This window comes from Perca flavescens, chromosome 1, assembly GCF_004354835.1.
Source record: "Perca flavescens isolate YP-PL-M2 chromosome 1, PFLA_1.0, whole genome shotgun sequence".
Taxonomy (NCBI): Eukaryota; Metazoa; Chordata; class Actinopteri; order Perciformes; family Percidae; genus Perca; species Perca flavescens.
Genome location: NC_041331.1, coordinates 10,784,350 through 10,805,692, shown reverse-complemented (window position 1 = coordinate 10,805,692; position 21,343 = coordinate 10,784,350). Strand labels below are relative to the sequence as shown.

The following is a 21,343-nucleotide window of genomic DNA, read 5'->3' as shown; positions in this document are numbered from 1 at the left end:
AGGCGAACCCTCTTCCCCCGCGCGTAGTTCCCAGGGCAGAGTTGCGTTCAGTCAGAATTTAGACAAAGGACTTGTCTCTGTACTTGTCTTACTATATCTTAGTGCTGCATTCGACACTATTGACCATACCATCCTGCTACAGAGACTGGAACACTTAGTTGGCATTAAAGGAATCGCACTAAGCTGGTTTAAGTCCTATTTATCTGATCGATCTCAATTTGTTAATGTTAACGATAAATCCTCCAGGTAGATAGAGGTGTTGGGTCCGAACAGCAGTGTATTAAACATTATCTTTTAAACAGAGGCTTCTGAGACATGACCAATATGTGGCCTTTGTGGAAAATCCACAGCCTGAGTACCCTTTCTCAAACAAAGAGAGAAGGCCTTCAGAGAAGCTACAGCCTGGAGATTTCACACTATCGTGTGAAAAAGTCCCCAAAATAGTCTACGAACTATAGGCGTGTAGTTCACACACCTTCAAAAACACTCTGAATTCCCATTGGTCAGTGGACTTTGAACGCCGCATCCGGTGACCGGGGAAATAAAGACTCTGAGCACACATCTTCTCATTGTCTTCCATTGCAACACCGTTGCTGCAGGGAGCGCGCAAGCAAAAAGTGGATTTATTTCGGTGTTCTGGTGAACGCCTTGGATCCCATGAAAAAACACACCACTGTACTGTACTGCTACCCTGTTATGATAATGTGATTTGATTAATAAGCGCTACTGGTGCGCGTTTGGTTATTAATCTGATTTTGGGACCACCGAGTCCGATCTATTTCTGTGAAAGCACCACTGATCATGGTGCATGGTTGATGTTGTGTTGAATATGTAGCTTGTGCTAAACTAGAAATGCTACATTGCTAGTCGTGTTTCCCTACTTTCTGTCTCTCCCTTTTCTAACCTAACACACACGCATACATGTGTTGTGAACAGCTAGCCTTGCTAGCTACCACAGTCTCATACACAGATAGGCTAACCAGCTAGCCCATAGCAAAGTAGCCTATTGTGTATCCCTTTTTGCCATTGACATATATAAAATGGACCAACAGATCCCGTTGCTTTGGACGGAGACCAGTGAAGGATATTAGAAGCACTTTTCTGGTGATGGCTGAGCATTACTGCGCAGCCTCCAACTGAGCTCGAAGACGTAGATGTGATGTGAGCAACCTGTCTGAAAGTTGTAAGTCTTCTGGTAGCTGTGCCAAGAGAAATCTCAATAATTCAGAATCTTGCAGAGATGGAGAGCGTAGGTATGCGTAAGGAGATAACATAGGCACAGGCTAATTATTGCTAACTAAAATGCTAGTTAACATTAGTAATTAAACTTAAACAGCTAATGTGAGTCAAAACTGCCTGCAAGCTTCTCCTGTACTGTACGGTAATTTCTCTACTGCGCAAAAGTAAGTTGCGTGGTTATGACACAATCGTTAGCCTATTTTTACAAAAATGCCTGCTACGCAGCAATAACGTGAGGTACAAAGTAATGGAGCCTTTTATACATCATTGTGTTTCTTTAGAAATAAACAAACAACAAATAGAGTCTTTAAACGCTTCATCTTTGCTGTCAAAGTGGCGCCAAAATGAATGGCAGTCAATGGAATGCTAACAGGAGGTGATGGCTTGTTAGCATCAAAAAAAAATTGCTGCCATAGGAGCTACGCGTTCCGAGGAGAATCTAACCCCTTGCTTTTTGCCTGTAACACGTTAGCCTGAAAAGCTAATGGCTAAACCCTGGTCACGTGGTGTGTAACAAAGCTTCATACACGCACCATTTCGAACAGCCAGCTACCAGGAGTAGCCATTTTTGTAGGCTTTGGGTTAAACTACGAAGAGCAGATCTTGACCGCGTGGCTTAGCTAACCATCAGGTCTCATCGCCTCCCCCCCCTCTTTCTCTCTCACTCACACACACACACACACACACAGAGAGAGACATGTCTGCTTCACCCCTTCTTTTGTTCCTTCAAAAATACCAGATAAATTAATCAGATAAATTAAGATTTGTATTTTAAAGGGAACACCACCAATGAGACTGTTTCACAGCTCAGTTATTGGTCCCTGATTCCAGGGTGGTGCCCCGTTTTGATTGTTTGTCAATTTAGTAAAGTTATTAATACACATATTCATAACTTTATTAATATTGATAAAACATCTTTGATAATTTGCCAATAATTGAATCTGTACCCGTACCAATTCCCAGCAGAGGTCTATAGAAATGTCCTATAACCAAATGTTTATTATGATGAAAACATATCTTAACAAAAAGACGTCAATGTAGAAGTAGCATAAGTTGCCACACCTCCACCTCTGCTGAAATTTAAAATTGTTGTAATTGTTCCACTTTAAGCAATCATTACCAAACTTTATGCATCCACTGAGACATGACCCTAGATCAGTGGTTCCCAACCTGGGGTCCGGGCACCCCCAGGGGGGGCGGCAAAGATCACAGGGGGGGCGCGAGTCTTTATCTGGTTTGAGGTTGAGGTAAAAAAAAAATGTTTTGCACATGTTAAACAAATTATAATACACTAGAATATATAATGTATACAAAAGTCTGCATGAAAACTATATATTTTCTTGTATCCTCGTCTTTCCTGCCACTACGGCATCACTATTTTATGAATGAAACATGGCGGAGAAACAGTGCTGATAACTCCTCTGTATCAAAAAAGAAAGAGAGGCTCTATCTCGAGAGTTACTTCAACTTCGGTTTTGGGTGGGGGGGGGCTCAGCTTTTCTTAGACATGAGTAGGGGGGGCGCCAAGGAAAAAAGGTTGGGAACCACTGCCCTAGATCATACAAACCAAACTTCATGCAAATCCATGCAGCCAATTACGAGATCTAAACTTTTCGCATTTGTGTTGGCCCCTGTGAAGCAACGCGCTTTAAAACATAAGCTTAGTAAAAACATAAGCTTAGTAAAAACTCCTGAACATGTTTCTTGAATGTCAGGTTGACATCTCAAGACATTCATGATTTATTTTTTTAAACTACCTATTTTGATAAAAACGGATTGACTTATCAACATTTTCTTAAAACTTTAGATCAGCAAAGTATGTAGATGCTTCTGACATAGTTTGGGGCTGATTGGCCCAACGATCTCAGACCAGTTTGTGAAAATAGGATTTGAGTAAATTAAGAAAAAGTTGTAACATTTGACATTTTTAGAGCAGAAGACCATTGCGAAGATGCAGATTAATTAGGAAATACTTTTTAAGCCAAGCCAATTGGAATTCAGCCATTCATGCTTGAACCCCTAATAAGAATATCATTTGTAGAGGTGGAGCAGAGTCCCACCCCTCCTGTCCTCTCTTCTCCTCATCCCTCCTGGCTCCTCCACCCATGATAACATTGTTATCTTTGAGGCAGAGGGAGGCGGTGGCCAAACGGATACTCTCCCACACTAACACCCTCCAACCAGACCAGAAAGGTCCTGATGTACTGTACAAGCTGCTGTAGCAGAAGTAAAAAAACAAACAAAAAAACATTGCACAACCACACAGACACATTGGGGAGGAAAAAATAACTATCTACTGCTATCTGGGTTACACACATGAGCTAATGTGATGCAATGAAAGAAATAGATGATTTACATGGCGGATATACAGATGTGCATTCCCTGTAGCCAAAAATGTAGCTACTGGTTGGAGCTCTGGTGGCTACAGCGATACCACATGGGGACCACAAGAACTGTGATTGGTCAAACTGGGCTACGTTTTATCCTACACGTTTTCTGATGCCAGTGCAGATGTGATTGTGAACATAAGAAGCCATCTCCACTGCACAGAAATACACAGCCTAAAGTTATCAGACAGGAAACCTGAACAACTGCCAATATTTCACAGACCTGATGTTTCTGAACACAAGGTGAACATACAAACTCCAAACAGAAAGATCTATGGCCGTTATTCAACCCAGGTCCTTCCTGCTATGAGGCAAGCCAAGATCAATCCATTCCAAGAAGACTACTTTTAATAACAACCATGTTTAGACACTGCTGCCGAAACTTTAACTGGACGAGATCCAACACTGGAACTCTTACGCCAACATTTTCAAACACAAAACACATTTAGACACTGCACATACTAGCCTACCGTGTGCTGTCCAGCATGACTTTACAGAGGCAGCTGACTCCCACAGGCCTCAGTAAAGTCCATGGGTTAGCGGGGGATCCCCTGTCCATGAAGACATGTGTGGTCCCTCCGTCATCCTTTTCCCCCTCCCCCTCCATGGCACTGTTTCACTGGCTGAGGCTCGCCTCCAACAATCAGGGCCTTCACGGGGGCCATAATGACAAAATGAAAGCCAGTTGTGTGTCTTGGAGGCTTTAATGACTTTCAGAGCTGCTGTGGAAATGCTGGGCTCAGTCCAAACACACACTGCCTGCTGCAAAAAGACAAAGAACATGGGAGCATTGCAAGATTGATGCAGAGTTTCTTGTTGCAGATCTGTTCTACTTTTTGTGAATGTTATCATTGATAAGGACTGTAATTGCAATGGTAATTGTAATAAAGTCAGGGATAGTACAGTACCAGTACAGTAAACAAATTTAGACTTTTTAAACGCTAAAATGTGTCTATCCAATCCAATGGCCGGCTTAGCTCAGTTGGTAGAGCAGGTGCTTATATATATAGAGGTTTACTCCTCGATGCAGCGGCTGCGGGTTTGACTCTGACCTGTGGCCCTTTGCTGCATGTCATTCCCCCTCTCCCTCCCCTTTCATGTCTTCATCTGTCCTGTGGAAATAAATGGCAAAAAAAAAAATGTGTCAATCCAATATGGAATTCTTTATGTTTTAAAAATGACTATTTTGTGTCGACGTACATAAATGACAGGACCTTCCTGTTTCACTCCCTGTTGCCAGTGGAGTGGAAGATGATGCTGTTGTCTAAAAGAAGCATGTTTGTCTGGTCTCCACCCTGCTGGAGATTTACAGCACTAACACTGCAGCAGGGACACAGGCACAAATATTAGGGGAGACACCCCAGGTGAATAGGAAGAAAGAAATAGAAGAAAAAACTAATAGATATCAGCATTAAACTTCCCCAGTTGATTCTGACATTAAGACAAATATCTTGTATTACAATTTTTTAGAATTTTTATGTTTCAATATGCAAATAAGGTATTATCTCATTAAATATGTGCTAATTTGCATATATTTCCAGAAGATTGGATAAAGCCAGATTCAAAATTCTTGTTTCATTTTGTTGACATATTAGAGTCAAAGGTTTTTACAGAGGGTATTTTGGATATCTCTTTTTATCACTCCATTAATCAGAAAATACTGTCAACAGCCATAAAAAAATGGACAATGCTGCATCGATAATCGGCAGGCTCATAATCGATTATTTCTGTTTTTATTTAATTTAATGTAGGCCTAATAACATTTCTGTTTACATATTCTGTTGTTGGGTCACATGGGCGAGGGTGTATGATGTTGCGAGACCCGAAACACCCAATGATCCTACGATACATCACTCAGGATGCGTCCCAGTGCATCCATGAGATGTTTCTTGCATAGTTAATGTCTGGCTCAGCCAGTAACCCCTAGGAATAGACAAGGTGACAACCAAGAATAGTTTGGTCGACTACTGGACAGACAGTTAACGGCACGGAAAGACAGCACCTGGGACAGTATGGGTTAGCACCCCAACCTGTGTCTTTTGTGAGAAAGAATCCAAAACAAGCTACGGAAAGCCCTACAGAAAGATACCCCTAGGAGATCCCGAGAGGGGGTGGGGGGAGGATGAGATCTCCAATCGGACGGATCAAAGGTTAACAACCCATGCAAATGGACAGACAACGAATGTGACATGCATTTGCGGAAAGCTGTGCGAGAATCATCGTGGCCTAAAAATCCATGAGGCCAGAATGAAATGCTTGGAGCGGGAGAGTGAGGTGCAATGCACAGCTTCTGAACCTGGTGAGACACAGGAGGAGCCCGGCCAGGAGGCAACCCACAGAGCCCAGTCCCTCCACGTACCAGAGCCTCCCAATCCCAGCAGAGTAGTTCTGCAGCAACGGATTTAATGGCCCCCAGCCAGCAAACGGAGTGAGTGGCTGCAGTTTGACGAGGATGTGTCCAATATCATCCAAGCCACAGCCAAAGGAGATGCTGACAGCCGACTCCAAACGATGACTACCATCATATCAGCTATGCCTCAGAAAGATTTGGTCAGGTAGAGAAGGGAAAAACCAAGACCACCCCCTACACCATGAACCGCAGGGCCACCAGGATACATCACCTGCGTCAGGAGCTTCGCACCCTCAAGAAACAGTACAAGAAAGCTACTGCTGAGGAGAGGCGACCAATAGCAGAGCTGCAAAACATCCTGCGGAAGAAGCTGATGAGAAAAGAAGCTTTTCCGTGAACCATCACCTTATCGTGGTGGAGAGGTTTGTGTGTCTCTGTGAACCTGAGGGCTGTGTTGTCTGGAGCTTTGTGCTCCTGGTAGGGTCTCCCAGGGCAAAGTGGTCTCAGGTGAGGGGCCAGACAAAGAATGGTTCAAAAACCCCAATGAAGAAGCAAGGTAGAGATGGAGTGACCCTGCCCGGAGGAAGCCGGGGCCCCGCCTGGAGCCAGGCCCAGACGGGCGGGCTCGCCGGGCGAGCGCCTGGTGGCCGTGTTTGCCACGGAGCCCGGCCGGGCACAGCCCGAACAAGCTACGTGGCTCCCATCTCTCCAGCCCATGGGCCCACCACCTGTGGGAGGAACCGTTGGGGTCGGGTGCGATGCCACATGGGTGGCAGTGAAGGTCAGGGGCCTCGACGGACCAGACCCGGGCGGCAGACGCTGGCTCTGGGGACGTGGAACGTCACCTCTCTGTGGGGAAGGAGCCGAACTGGTGCGGGAGGTGGAGCGCTACCGGTTAGATCTGGTGGGGCTTACCTCTACGCACAGTCTCGGTTCTGGAACCATACTCCTGGATAGGGGTTGGACTCTTTTCTTCTCCGGAGTTGCCCAGGGTGTGAGGCGCCGGGCGGGTGTGGGGATACTCACAAGCCCCGGCTGAGCGCCGCTGTGTTGGAGTTTACCCGGTGGACGAGAGGGTCGCCTCCCACGCCTGCGGGTTGTGGGGAAAACTCTGACTGTTGTTTGTGCATATGCACCAAACAGGAGTTCGGAGTATTCGGCCTTCTTGGAGACCTTGACTGGAGTCCTGCATGGGGCTCCAGTGGGGGACTCCATTGTTCTGCTGGGGGACTTCAAGGCACACGTGGGCAATGATGGAGACACCTGGAGAGGCGTGATTGGGAGGAACGGCCTCCCTGATCTAAACCAGAGTGGTTGTTTGTTGTTGGACTTCTGTGCTAGTCATGGATTGTCTATAACGAACACCATGTTCGAACATAGGGATGCTCATAAGTGTACCTGGTACCAGAGCACCCTAGGTCAAGGTCAATGATCGATTTCATAATCGTTTCATCTGATCTGAGGCCGTATGTTTTGGACACTGGGTGAAGAGAGGGGCAGAGCTGTCAACCGATCACCATCTGGTGGTGAGTTGGGTCAGGGGTGGGGAAGACTCTGGACAGACCTGGTAAGCCCAAACGTGTAGTGCGGGTAAATTGGGAACGTCTGGAGGAGGCCCCTGTCCGACAGACTTTCAACTCACACCTCCGGGCGGAGCTTTTCGTGCATCCCTGTGGAGGCTGGGGGCATTGAACCCGAGTGGACAATGTTCAAAGTTTCCATTGCTGAAGCTGCGGCGAGGAGCTGTGGTCTTAGGGTCTTAGGTGCCTCAAGGGGCGGTAACCCACGAACACCGTGGTGGACACCGGTGGTCAGGGAAGCCGTCCGACTGAAGAAGGAGTCTTTCCGGGATATGTTATCCCGGAGGACTCGGAGGCAGTTGCAGGGTACCGGGGCCCGGCGGGCTGCAGCCTCTGCCGTGAAAGAGGCAAAGCAGCGGGTGTGGGAGAAGTTTGGAGAAGACATGGAGAAGGACTTTCGGTCGGCACCAAAGTGCTTCTGGAAAACTGTTCGCCACCTCAGGAGGGGGAAGGGGAACCATCCAAGCTGTGTACAGTAAGGATGGGACACTGTTGACCTCAACTGAGGAGGTAATAGGGGCGGTGGAAGGAGCACTTTGAGGAACTCCTGAATCCGACTAATACGCCTCTATGTTAGAGGCAGAGCTGGAGGATAACGGGGATTGTCGCCGATTTCCCAGGCGGAAGTCACTGATGTAGTCAAACAACTACACAGTGGCAAAGCCCCGGGATTGATGAGATCCGTCCAGAAATGCTCAAGGCTCTGGGTGTGGAGGGGCTGTCCTGGTTGACACGCCTCTTCAACATTGCGTGGAAGTCTGGGACGGTGCCAAAGGAGTGGCAGACTGGGGTGGTGGTTCCCCTTTTTAAAAAAGGGACCAGAGGGTGTGTGCCAATTATAGGGGTATCACACTTCTCAGCCTCCCTGGTAAAGTCTACTCCAAGGTGCTGGAAAGGAGGGTTCGACCGATAGTCGAACCTCGGGTTGAGGAGGAACAATGCGGATTCCGTCCCTGGTCGTGGAACAACGGACCAGCTCTTCACTCTCGCAAGGATCCTGGAGGGAGCCTGGGAGTATGCCCAACCGGGTCTACATGTGTTTTGTGGATTTGGAGAAGGCGTATGACCGGGTCCCCGGGAGATACTGTGGGAGGTGCTGCGGGAGTATGGGGTGAGGGGGTCTCTACCAGGGCCATCCAATCTCTGTATGACCAAAGTGAGAGCTGTGTCCGGGTTCTCGGTAGTAAGTCGGACTCGTTTCAGGTGAGGGTTGGCCTCCGCCAGGGCTGCGCTTTTGTCACCAATCCTGTTTGTAATATTTATGGACAGGATATCAAGGCGTAGTCGGGTGGGGAGGGGTTGCAGTTTGGTGGGCTGGGGATCTCATTGCTGCTCTTTGCAGATGATGTGGTCCTGATGGCATCATCGGCCTCGACCTTCAGCACTCACTGGATCGGTTCGCAACCGAGTGTGAAGCGGTTGGGATGAGGATCAGCACCTCTAAATCGGAGGCCATGGTTCTCAGCAGGAAACCGATGGAATGCCTTCTCCAGGTAGGGAATGAGTCCTTACCCCAAGTGAAGGAGTTCAAGTACCTTGGGGTTTTGTTCGCGAGTGAGGGGACAATGGAGCGGGAGATTGGTCGGAGAATCGGGCGCAGCGGGTGCGGTATTGCATTCAATCTATCGCACCGCCAGACGAAAAGAGAGCTGAGCCAGAAGGCAAAGCTCTCGATCTACCGGGTCAGTTTTCGTTCCTACCCTCACCTATGGTCATGAAGGCTGGGTCATGACCGAAAGAACGAGATCCAGGGTACAAGCGGCGAAATGGGTTTCCTCAGGAGGGTGGCTGACGCCTCCCTAGAGATAGGGGTGAGAAGCTCAGTCATCCGTGAGGAGCTCGGAGTAGAGCCGCTGCTCCTTTGCGTCGAAAGGAGCCAGTTGAGGTGGTTCGGGCATCTGGTAAGGATGCCCCCTGGGCGCCTCCCTAGGGAGGTGTTCCAGGCACGTCCAGCTGGGAGGAGGCCTCGGGGAAGACCCAGGACTAGGTGGAGGGATTATATTTCCAACCTGGCCTGGGAACGCCGATCCCCAGTCGGAGCTGGTTAATGTTGCTTGGGAAAGGGAAGTTTGGGGTCCCCTGCTGGAGCTGCTCCCCCCGCGACCCGACACCGGATAAGCGGACGAAGATGGATGGATGGATGGATGGATGGAAGAAGCTGATGATCCTCCGCAGAGCAAAGTGGCACCGGAGACGGGGAAGAGAGTCAGGAAGCGAATGGCCTTCGTCGCCAATCCCTTTGGATTCACAAAAAAACTGCTTGGAGACGAGCGCAGTGGCTGGCTTGAGGGCTCAAAAGAGGAAGTGAATCACTTCCTCCAGGATACAGTGAGTGATTCAATGAGAGAGCAAGAGCTGGAGCCCAACAAAGCCCTCATCAGCCCCGCTCCCCCAACAACAGAGTTCAATCTGAGGGAGCCAAGTTTGAGGGATGTTGGATCATCAAGGCAGCTCGCTCGGCATCTACTCCAAGCCCTAGTGGAGTACCTTATTTGGTCTACAAGCGCTGCCCAGAGCTTCTCCGGCACCTGTGGAAGATCTTGAAGGTGATTTGGCAAAGAGGAAGAGTTGCTAACCAGTGGAGGTGGGCTGAGGGAGTGTGGATCCCCAAAGGAGAACTTGAAAAACATCAACCAGTTTCGAACTATTTCACTACTGAGTGTTGAAGGGAAGGTGTTTTTCAGTCTCACGAAGACTGACAGAGTTTCTCCTCAAGAACAACTACATCGACCCCTCAGTGCAGAAGGGGGGGATTCCTGGAGCTCCCGGCTGCTTGGAACACACTGGTGTAGGTACACAGCTCATCAGAGAGGCCCATGAGAACAGAGGCGACTTAGTTGTCTTGTGGTTGGACCTGGACAACGCTTATGGGTCCATACCGCACAAACTGGTCGAGCTCGCTCTACACCTCCATCATGTTCCCAGTAAGATCAAGGACCTGATCCTGGATTACTACAATAATTTCAGGATGCGGGTCACTTCTGGGTCAGGAACATCAGAATGGCATTGCATTGGGAAAGGAATAATAACAGGCTGTACCATCTATGTTATTCTTTTTGCTCTTGCCATGAACATGGTGGTCAAGTCAGTCGAGGTGGAATGTAGAGGGCCCTTAACCAAGTCAGGCGTACGACAGCCCCCTATAAGAGCCTAAATGGATGACCTTACCATCACAACAACATCGGTCCCAGGGAGCAGGTGGATCCTACAAGGACTTGAGAGACTCATCACATTTGCAAGGATGAGTTTTTAAGCCCTCCAAAGTCAAGGTCCATGGCACTGAAGAAGGGGAAGTTGAGTCCCTAGAAAGGAAGATCACTGGCTTTCTTCGGAAGTGGCTGGGCCTTCCATGCAGTCTTACCGGTGCTGCACTGTATGGGACAAGTAGCATCCTGCAGCTGCCCTTCAGCGGCCTTACTGAAGAATTCATGGTGGTACGCACCCTAGAAGTCCTACAGTACAGGCATTCCAGGGACGGTAAGGTGTCATCAGCCGGCATTGAGGTGAGGACGGAAAGGAAATGGAAGGCTGGGAAAGCAGTGGAGGTGGCAGAGTCACGCCTCAGACAAAAGGCATTGGTGGGCACCGTGGCAACAGGCAGAGTGGGATTGGGCTATTTCCCAAAGACGCTGGTCAGCCAGGCTTGTGGCAAGGAAAGACACCATCTACTCAAGGAAGAGATTCGAGCAGGTGTGGAGGAAGAGCAAGTGAGCAGGGCTGTGGGACTCCGGTAGCAGGGGGCATGGACAAGGTGGGAGAGTACACTGCAGCGTAGGATAACTTGGGCAAACATCTTACAGGCAGATTTCCATCGGGTCCGTTTCCTGGTACAAGCTGTCTACAATACCCTGCCAAGTCCAGCTAACCTCCATGTCTGGGGTAAGAGCGAGACACCTTGCTGCCTTTTTTGCTCTGGAAGAGGTTTTTTAGAACATCTCCTCAGCAGCTGCCCAAGGGCTCTGGCTGATGGTCGCTATCGTTAGCGCCACAACCAGGTGCTTAAGGCAATTGCTGAGAGCTTAGCCTTAGCCATCAGCACCAGCAAACACCATCATGCGCCAAAGAAGGCAGTCCCCTTCATCAAAGCTGGAGAGAAACCCCAGGCATGCTCACAATTAACAACAGGCCTCCTCCACAAAGCCTCTGACTGGCTGCTGCAGGTCGACCTGAGGTTCCCTCAGCATATTGCAACAACAAGTCTCTGCCCAGACATGATAGTTACCTCCGAGGCTTCAAAACATCTGATCATGCTGGAACTTACGGTGCCCTGGGAAGAGCGTATTGAGGAAGCCTATGAGAGGAAACATGCTAAGTACCAGGAACTGGTGGAAGAGTGCAGGGAGAGAGGCTGGAAAACCTATGAGCCTATAGAAGTTGGCTGCAGAGGCTTTGCAGGACCTTCACTTTGCAAAGTCGTTTGGGCGTGACAGGGGCGGCCAAGAAGAGGGCCATTCAATCCGCAAGCAAAGCCTCAGAGACAACCAAAAGGTGGCTTTGGATTAAGAGGGCTGATCCGTGGACTGCTACTGGGACGCAAGTCGGGGCTTGATCAACCCCGGCTGGGTTGCCTGGGCGAGGGTGTATGATGTTGTGAGACCCGAAACACCCAATGATCTCAGGATACATCACTGAGGATGCGTCCCAGTGCATCCATGAGATGTTTCTTGCATAGTGTTTTGCACATTCAGGAAGTCCCATGTGCTCAGTGCTGTAGTTGTATGTATCCAATTTATTTAGTATTAGAGCACTGCAGAATGTTTTGTTTTTGAAGCTTGAAAAGCTATGAATTATATATCCTACATGGCTTTAATAGAAAAATGTATTTGACGCATCATGATGCATTGAGATATCGAATCGAATTGAATCGCTGACATGATAATCGGAATCAAATCGAATCGGTAGATCAGTGAAGATTCACACCTCTAATATACATAGGAACACAACTGGAAAGTTTGGTGTATGTAAGTACTGCTAAAGTGGAGATTTCTGGCTCAGAGTATGAGAAAAAAAACATTTTGAGAAAACGGCCTTTAAAGATTTGTATTGTAAAAATTCATACTTTTTTAGTAGAAACAACTATTTACTTAAATCAAATCATTAGCAACAACAATACAAACCAATTAAAACATATCAACACTTAAAACACAGCATTTATGGCCTCCAACTGATACAGAACCCCAGTAAAAAACAGTGTACACACACACAAACACACACACACACACACACACACACACACACAAACTGTCCCATGTAGAACTGCTACCCTGGCCTAGATATCTTCTACAGCCTAATTTTCCACACCTGTTTTATATGTAGGCCCCCTGATGTCTTTTCACCTTTTTAGCTGTGCTCAGACTTTTGCGCCTATATTTTGCACTGGCAGTTGTGACGGCCTCAGCTTTCAAGATCCTCAGCATATCAGTTTCTCTCATTGAACTGACCATCACAACTGTGCTCTGAAGCCACACAACCTGGTCTCACAGAATTCTGTGAAATGAACACGGCCCCTTAACTCAGAATGCTTCACACATGACACTTGACATATTGTTTTATCATACATCACACAGCCACAATCTATTGCTATTCTTCCACAAAGAACAACCTACACACAACCCTATATGCATTATATCATGAAGCTATTGCACAACCAGCCTCAAGCAACATTATTTAAAGTTTTAATTTAGGTAGGTCCAAATTAGGCCTATGTAGTTTAGAAATGTTTACTTTGGGGTGCCAGTAGAGAATAAGTGCTACTTGGCATGGAGAATAAAGATACTGTAGATCAGACCATATTTCCTGTGCTTGCCTGGAGAGACTGGTTTCTATTCCTCTCCACAACCTTCATGACAGTCCCCTGACAAGCAAACTTTAATGAGATGTTTTTAGATATTGCCATGCTTTCTGACATATTAATATGCTCTGTAATGCAGCCTAGTATAACATAAACCCTCTCCATGGAACTGTAAATGAGTTGTCTATCCACACTCTGAGGGCCCGTAGCTGAAAGGCTCTATCTACACTTTAAGGTTGGGGAGGGCCAGACCACCCGTGTTCGTGGTACGTTGCAAGGTAGAGTATTTTAGCCTAGGTTGTTTACTATTCCAAATATACTGTCGGATTACGGCATCAAGTTTCTTCCAGAAATGTATTGGTGGGTGTAAGATCATTGTTCTTAAGAAGTTCACACAAGGAACTATGTTCATTTTAACAACAGCAATCCTGGAATGTAGCAATGCTGGCAGCGCAGACCAATTAGTCCGATCTCTTTGAACACTACTTAGTATAGTTTCATAGTTGTCCTGGACAACTCGCTGTAGCGATGCGTGAAAGGTAATGCCCAAATATGTAATTTTGCTTTGGGTTGGTATTGTGTCACTAATAGCTGATGTCACCTGTCTGTTCAACAGAAGGTTAGATTTATTCCAATTGATTTTATAGCCGGAGAGTGAGCCAAATTCGACAAAGAGCTTAAGAATTTTTGGAACAGAGTCCTGAAGGTCAGATATGTACAGCAAAATATCATCTGCAAATAAAGATATTGAGTTGTTATTGTATTTAATCTGGACATTACATATTTTATTTTGCCTTATGGCCTGGGCTAACGGTTCAAGAGAGATCTCAAATAGCATGGGAGATAGCAGGCATCCCTGTCTAGAGCCCTGCGTTATGGGTAATGGCTGTGAATGCAGGCCATTGGTTGAGACTGTGGCCATGGGATTTACATATAAAGTACGTACCATGTCAATGAATTTGGCTCCCAAAACAAGCCTCTCCATTAAAGTGGTGGCTGGTGATGAGGGCGCAGTTTTGCGCGATCGAGTCAAACAATCTGAGGCACCTCATATCAGGAACAACACACACAAATCTAAATCAATAACCAAAAACACTAATGTTGCTTAAACTGACAACACACACACACACACACACACACACACACACACGCGCGCGCTTTAGCACAACATGAACTGAGTCATTTGCCTATTTAAATAAACATTGGCTACTACTTTTAAACTGACAAATTTGTCAATGACTCTGGTTAAATTCAGTTATTTCAGTCAGCAGCTTTTTCTCCATTGAGAGGGTGGCTAAGGCATTCAGCCTCTCTTGGGTCATAGTGTTCCTCAAAAATGTTTTGACCCTTTTCAAAGTTGAGAGGCACCTCTCTGCCTCGGCAGTGGTCATGGGTGTGGTGATGATGATTTTCAGGAGGGTTACAGTCTCTGAAAACACCTCTGACAGATTATTGTGAGAGATCCAGAGCACCACAACAGGATTTTAATTCTTCCTTGCTGTAGATGAGACCAAGTTCGGTCTTCAGCTTGGTTCCATTGAGCATTGGATAGGCCTTCAAGGTGTGCTTCTTCAGGGAATGCAGAGCAGTACTCTACGAACCGGTATCCCTCCAGCAAGGTGGCACTGACAAGGTGGTTTGTGAAGGAGAATTGTTCCCTGCAGTGGCCCAGTATGGTATCACAGACCTACAGACAGAGAGATAAAAAAGACACATTGAAAATCGTTTTCAGTCCTGAACAGGGGTGGACAGTAACTAAATACATTTACTTGATTACTGTACTTAATTATACTTTATTTTAAAGTAACAATTAAAACACATAAAAAAATAAAAAAAAACAATGATTATACTAGTCAAGCACCCAGTGAACAGCAGCATTTTCAGCAACAAATACTTTTGCTTTGTTGGCACTTTTTGTTACACATGGACCGTGACCAATTTCTACAACATAAACTCACCTCTGCAGCAATCCTTTCATGGTCCTGCTGACTGAAAGCCAGACGTTTCCCCAATTGCTGAGAGACACTGCTTTGCCCCACACCCATTGCATGGAGAGAATCTCTGTAAAGGATATAGATTTTTTTAATTAATCATCATAATCAGTGTTGGGGAAGTTACTTTTAAAAAGTAATGTTTGCTCGTTACTCGTTACTTCTTTAAAAAGTAATCCTTTACTTAGTTACCCCCTATGGAAAGTAACTTTTTACTTTACTCGTTACTTTTACATTACTTTTAAAAGCAGGTGTCTCTGGCAGAGACTGAAATTAATTATACAAAAGCTATCTTTGACCATAAAGCCAATCTATGGTTTATCAGTGAATTTTCTGAACTAGGATACATTGCAGATTCTCTACTCAGAGTGACGGCTGATTCATTATGAACGAGTCCAGCGTGGGTTGAATGCACATCGGCAGATCATCGGCGTTACACAGTGTTAATATGTAATGTCCATATCTACTTGTAGTACTGGTGGCGCAGCCACGATGGTCCGTGCATTGTCATAGACACATGCAGCCTCTTTTCTGGAAGTGCTTGCGTGTCCATGCGACCGACACAAGTCCACAGCGGTGTGTATGATCCCATCTCCACCGCATACATCTGTGAGGTTGTCAGCTTTGTGTCTGCCTGGCATGCTTGTTTGTAGGACGGCCGATTTAACCGCCAGTCCTCAGCGATGTAGTGGCGTGTGTCACAGCTCTCCGCTCAGAGCGCCATCCAGTAAAAATCCACAAAGCTAAAAATGATCTCTAAAGTTAGCTAGTGTTGGCTGCAGCATTGCTCCGCTACTACTAGCCTCTGTCACATACCTTGTGGAGCTTGTGAGCGTGCAGCTCAGAAGGCAGTGTCGCTGTCAAATCTGTCCCTGGAAAAGTAACGTTGCGCCGAATTGAAAAAGGAATTACGTTTCGTTGCCAAATTTTCAGTAGTAACGCGTTACTTTACTTTGTAACACGTTACACCCAACACTGATCATAATTATTATTATATTGCAATAATAGTAGCAAAGCATAATAAACACATTATAACAGGTATACAGTTATTACCTGATCTTTTGAATGTCCTGTTGGAACTGCTGGATGCATCCTTTTATATGGACCGAATCTATCTTCCTCTTCTGGAGCTTAGCATAGAGGAGGTCCACATCTGGCATGATGTGGTGGAAAAGTTCCAGGAAGAAGTTTAAATCTGGATCTTCCAGTAGCTTAGCATAGCCTCCTGCTATTCTGACTGTTTGGGGTCAAATTCACTGGACTGTCTTTCAAAACAGTGAATGAGGTCCATTCTGTGCTCAAACACAGTATTGACAGCACAACTGTGAAAGTTCCATCCCACGTTTCTGGATGTTGCCAGTCTATGAGCCACTACTTCATCAAGGACACTGGTTTGCTTAGGAGATCTGGAAAAAAAAACTGGCAAATCCACCTAGGTCAGAAAAAAAAATTCTCACTTTGGAGACGTGAGAGGTGGCCTGCTGCATTATTAGATTTAGCTGATGTGCATAGCAATGGATTTAGTGGGCATTTGGGTACACATGCTGTATTTTCTTCTCGACACCTGCAGTGCCCCCCTCATGACACTGTCTCCATCACATGCCTGGCAGATTAGTTTGCCTTTCTGTTCCTCAGAAAGGATGGCAACAAGACGATCTTTCAGTGCTGTAGAAATGGACTCAGCTGTTGCTGACTGCAGAGGGATGAATTAAAAAAATCTTTCCTACACATTGTGTTTATCATCAATGTAGCGCAGCACAAGCACAAGTTGGTTCTGTGTAGCAATATCCATGTCTCATCTGCCTGGATTGAGATAAAATCACTGTTCTGGGCTTCTTTGATGATTTGTCCCCTCACAACAGACAGCATACACAGTAGCTCATTCGATGTTCCTTTAAACACCGTTGCGCTCTCAAGGTGCTCTTTCAATGCACTATCAAGTGAAGCAACAAAGTCCACCAAGCCACGGAATATCCCTGGGTTATCGGAGCCCTCACTCTCATCGTGGCCATGCAAATCCAACTCAAACGCTCCGCAAAATTTCACACAGTCGATGATTTTTGATAAGATGTGTCTGTTTTTTGTTACTTCTTCGTTGTGCTTTCTGATACCAATTCTGCAGCCTTTATCTAGCTGTTCCGCGATGCTAAGTCTTCTAAAAAGATGTAGCTTCATGCTATTATCAAAGTGGCTGCGGCTGCTCTCATGTCTTTTACATTTCTCGGAGAGATGTTTTAAGTCCCGTACCCCTGTGGTTGTCCACAACATTTCTTTTCCAGAACTTTGAAATAACAGACAGGGAAAGCAAAAGAAGAGATTACTCATACCACATCCAGTTAGCCAATTCCCCGCTTTTCCATACATAGTGCTGGAGAAGCTTTGTGTATAAGATCTCCCTCGATCCATAGTCTGTTGTTGAATGTGGAGATCTGGACGGTTGGGTCTGAAGTCTTTTACCCTCTTTTTTTCGCCAGCTGACCTCCTTGTAAAGGATATTTGTTTTAAGGACACAACTGAATTTTATTTCACTGCTGCAGCAGGTGTAACGCTACTTGTCGCCATTGTCACTACTAGCCTACTAGTTCAAGTTGCTTGCTAAACGTTAGATCTGGGCGGGTTTTGGGCTGTCGAATGACAGGCGTCGACAACCATTCGGAGTGGATAAAATAACATGTATCCAATTCTGATTCGCCAGGGACACAGCAACCTGCATCTGAAGGGAGAATCTTTAAGAAACCAATTAGAGAACAGCTTCAGGTCACATGCTGGCCGAAAGTTGCATGACTCACATAGACACCCATTTGGCCGGCATCCCTGCCATGAAATCGCAGGAAACATATTGAAAAATAGAACATAGTTAACTGATTAAAGCCAGTAGTGTAGTGCCAAGACTTTGGAATAAAGTTTAATATCAGTCCCAATAGGGCTGGGCGATATGGAGAAAATCAAATATCACAATATATCTGACCAAATACCTCGATATTGATACCACAACAATATTGTAGGGTTGACTATTTGTGCTTTCACAAAATATTAACCCAATGAGATTTTTGATAAATAATCATCAGCAATGTAGATATAATGACTAAGTGGGTAAAGGCAAATAATAGAACAGTTACAACAGTCTGGTAAGTTCAGAAAATGACATCACCAGGAAAAAATAACACTTATGCTATATTACAATATTACGATATCCAAAATCTAAGACGATATCTAGTCTCATATCACAATATCGATATAATATTGATATATTGCCCAGCTCTAAGTCCCAATGAGGCTGATGGGGAAGTTTTGAAGGACTGTGTGAGTGCTGTGTCCAGGCTGTGTGAAAATGCTAAAATTCGATGCAAAGGCATCCACGTGAAGTTAAAGTGCTCATATTATGCTCCTTTTCAGCTTCATAATTGGATTTTGAGGTTGTACCAGAATGGTTAAATTTTTAAAAAACATTTTTGTTGTACTATACATTGCTGCAGCTCCTCTTTTAACCCTGTGTCGAGCTCTCTGTTTTATCTACAGAGTGAGGCATCTCACTTCTGTTCCATCTTTGTTGGAAGTCGCACATGCGCAGTACCCAGGTAAGCACTGCTAGTCAGAAGCAGAGTATGAGGGCGTGCCACGCTAGCAGCTAGGCAAGCATTATAATGTGTTACAAAGTGACGCACGTTTGTCACGGAAGTAAAGGCTGGACTACAATAGAGCTGTTTAGAGCAGTTTGTGAACAGTGTTTTCTGTTGGAGATGGTAAGTGCCTTTGGGGTGGACTTTGGGCTTTTTGACTTTGTAAACCTATAACATGCACAAAAAAGATATATAACACAATAAAGGAAAAGGAAAAAGCCAAACAGCATAATATGAGCACATTAAGTAAGCATCCATTGAGCAGTGTCCGTATTGTGTTTGGACATTTTTTCTTACTACAGGGTTTTGGTCAGATGGAGAGGGATGGTTGTTATGACAGACAGACTAGAGGAGCTTGAGAATCCCAGCAGGCTTACCTATCACTCAGTGGTAGAGAGACATAGCAGCAGAGAGAGAGAGAGAGACTGGGGTTGGATGACTTGACCAATCAGATCAAATATCAAACAGGGCAAATCCAGCTCTCGTCTTTAAGCCGTCTGGAATGATTGGGCTGAGTGAAGAGTGTTTTCAGTAGGCCTGGCAAACTCAATTCCTTTTAAGGCTTCGGTTTATTTTGAGTCACTCACTAAACTGATCCGGGTTGTGCAAGTCACTTGAGTCAGTATTGTATGCTATATCGGCTCAAGCCGAGGCAAGCTTGCAATGTTTCGGACTGTCTGCTCGACCTTATTGCATTTTAACATACTACATTTATACACCAAACCTACAGTAGGCCTAGCTAGGCTACGTGCAGAACATTGTATGTTATTTCAGAAGTGAAAGAGTGGCTTTTGTTTTGATTTGATTTACCCTGAGCTCAAGGAGAGACTTCACTCGCTCATTTGCTACTGATCCACTCATAGCCGGCTGATTCGCTTGATTGACTGACTCACGCGAGAACTCATGAATCACTGACAACTGACAAGTCATCAACAACTCACAAGTCATCGAGAACTCATGAGATCTCGAGTGAATCCCATGGTCTGCAGAGCTTCCAGCTCTGAGTCTGCGGGTCGGGAAGTTCGGACTGTCTTTCTGCTCAGTCGCTTGAGTTGACTTGTGGAGTTGTTGTTGCCTTTGAAATTGTAAGTTATAAAGTTTTTGGCAGCTAAAATGGCTAGGACTAGTAGTAGCTAATGTTGCGAGAGGTTTGTGTGTGGCGCTGTTATCATTTTAGATTGAATTGTCAACTGATCCGAGTTAATTATACTAGAGACTCACAATTCGTTAGTCAATTTAAAGACTCGGGTTAAAGGTCCGAGTGAATCACTAATCAAACAGGTTTAGTTTTCAGAGGGGCTGGAGGAGTTCAGTGCGGGAAGTCAGGTGTAGCTGGACAAATACATTTGCTAATGTTTGGGTCATTTAGTGTGTACACTCGCAGCTTTCTGCAGTAACTGGTAACACATGTCAACTTCTACTGGAGGAACCTGATTTCCATTACTTTAGGAAACAGATAATCTGACATTCATACCCACTTCACGCTGCGCAGAGCTAAAACGTAAGCAGAGTCTAAACTTGTCTCTCAAGCTCTCCTTTTTCATACTATTTCTGTCACTTTGTATGAAGTTATCTTAGTGAAACTCTATGAAAGAATATTCTCGCATTCTCACCCTAAATGTCTGTGAGGTTTCATTAGAGCAGAGCTGCACTGTGATTGACATAAAGAGGGAATAGTTGACTAAACTTGCAACATCTTCTAAAGCAAAGCAATGACAGTCACTGACATATTAGACAGGATAATATTACTCTCAGGTGTGTATATATATACACCGAAACGGTACGGGCGTCATGGTTCGGTGCATGGTGCATCACGGTTCGGTGCATGAATTCACGGTATAAAAATAAATAAAACTTGCATGCAAATTAATTAATGTAATGCAGAACTAATATAATGCGGAACTACTGTTAGATATGCAGGTTCTTTAGGGACACCTTCTGTAGCCCCGCCTTAGCTCTGAAGCTCGGCTCGCAGCCTATGTAGCCGAGCTCCGCCTATGTTACATTACAGCTGACGCTTTTATCCAAAGCAACCTACAGTTGCTACATATGTCAGAGGCTGCACGCAGGGGTGTAGCACAAAATTCTCTATGGGCCCCTCCCCGCATCCACAGCTATTAATTCTAGCATCTATTTGGGCCCTCCTCACATGAGGGTCCTGGGTACTCATTCCCATTTTTCCCCCCAGTCCGATGCCCCTGGCTGCTTGCTCTGGAGCAACTATAGGTTAAGTGTCTTGCTCAGGGACACATTGGTTGATGTATCGCAGTGGCATTTGAACCCAGATCTCCCACACCAAAGGCATGTGTCATATCCACTGCGCCATCACCAACTATGCAGTTTTTTGTCAGGTCGACTCAACGGTCCAGTGACAGAGTCAGAGAT

The 21,343-nt window shown here is 45.7% G+C and overlaps 1 pseudogene; it reads left to right on the top strand.

Moving 5' to 3' along the window:
• Positions 1-1,299: 1,299 nt before the first annotated feature.
• Positions 1,300-12,142, top strand: LOC114555388 (uncharacterized; annotated as a pseudogene).
• The last annotated feature ends 9,201 nt before the right edge of the window (positions 12,143-21,343 follow it).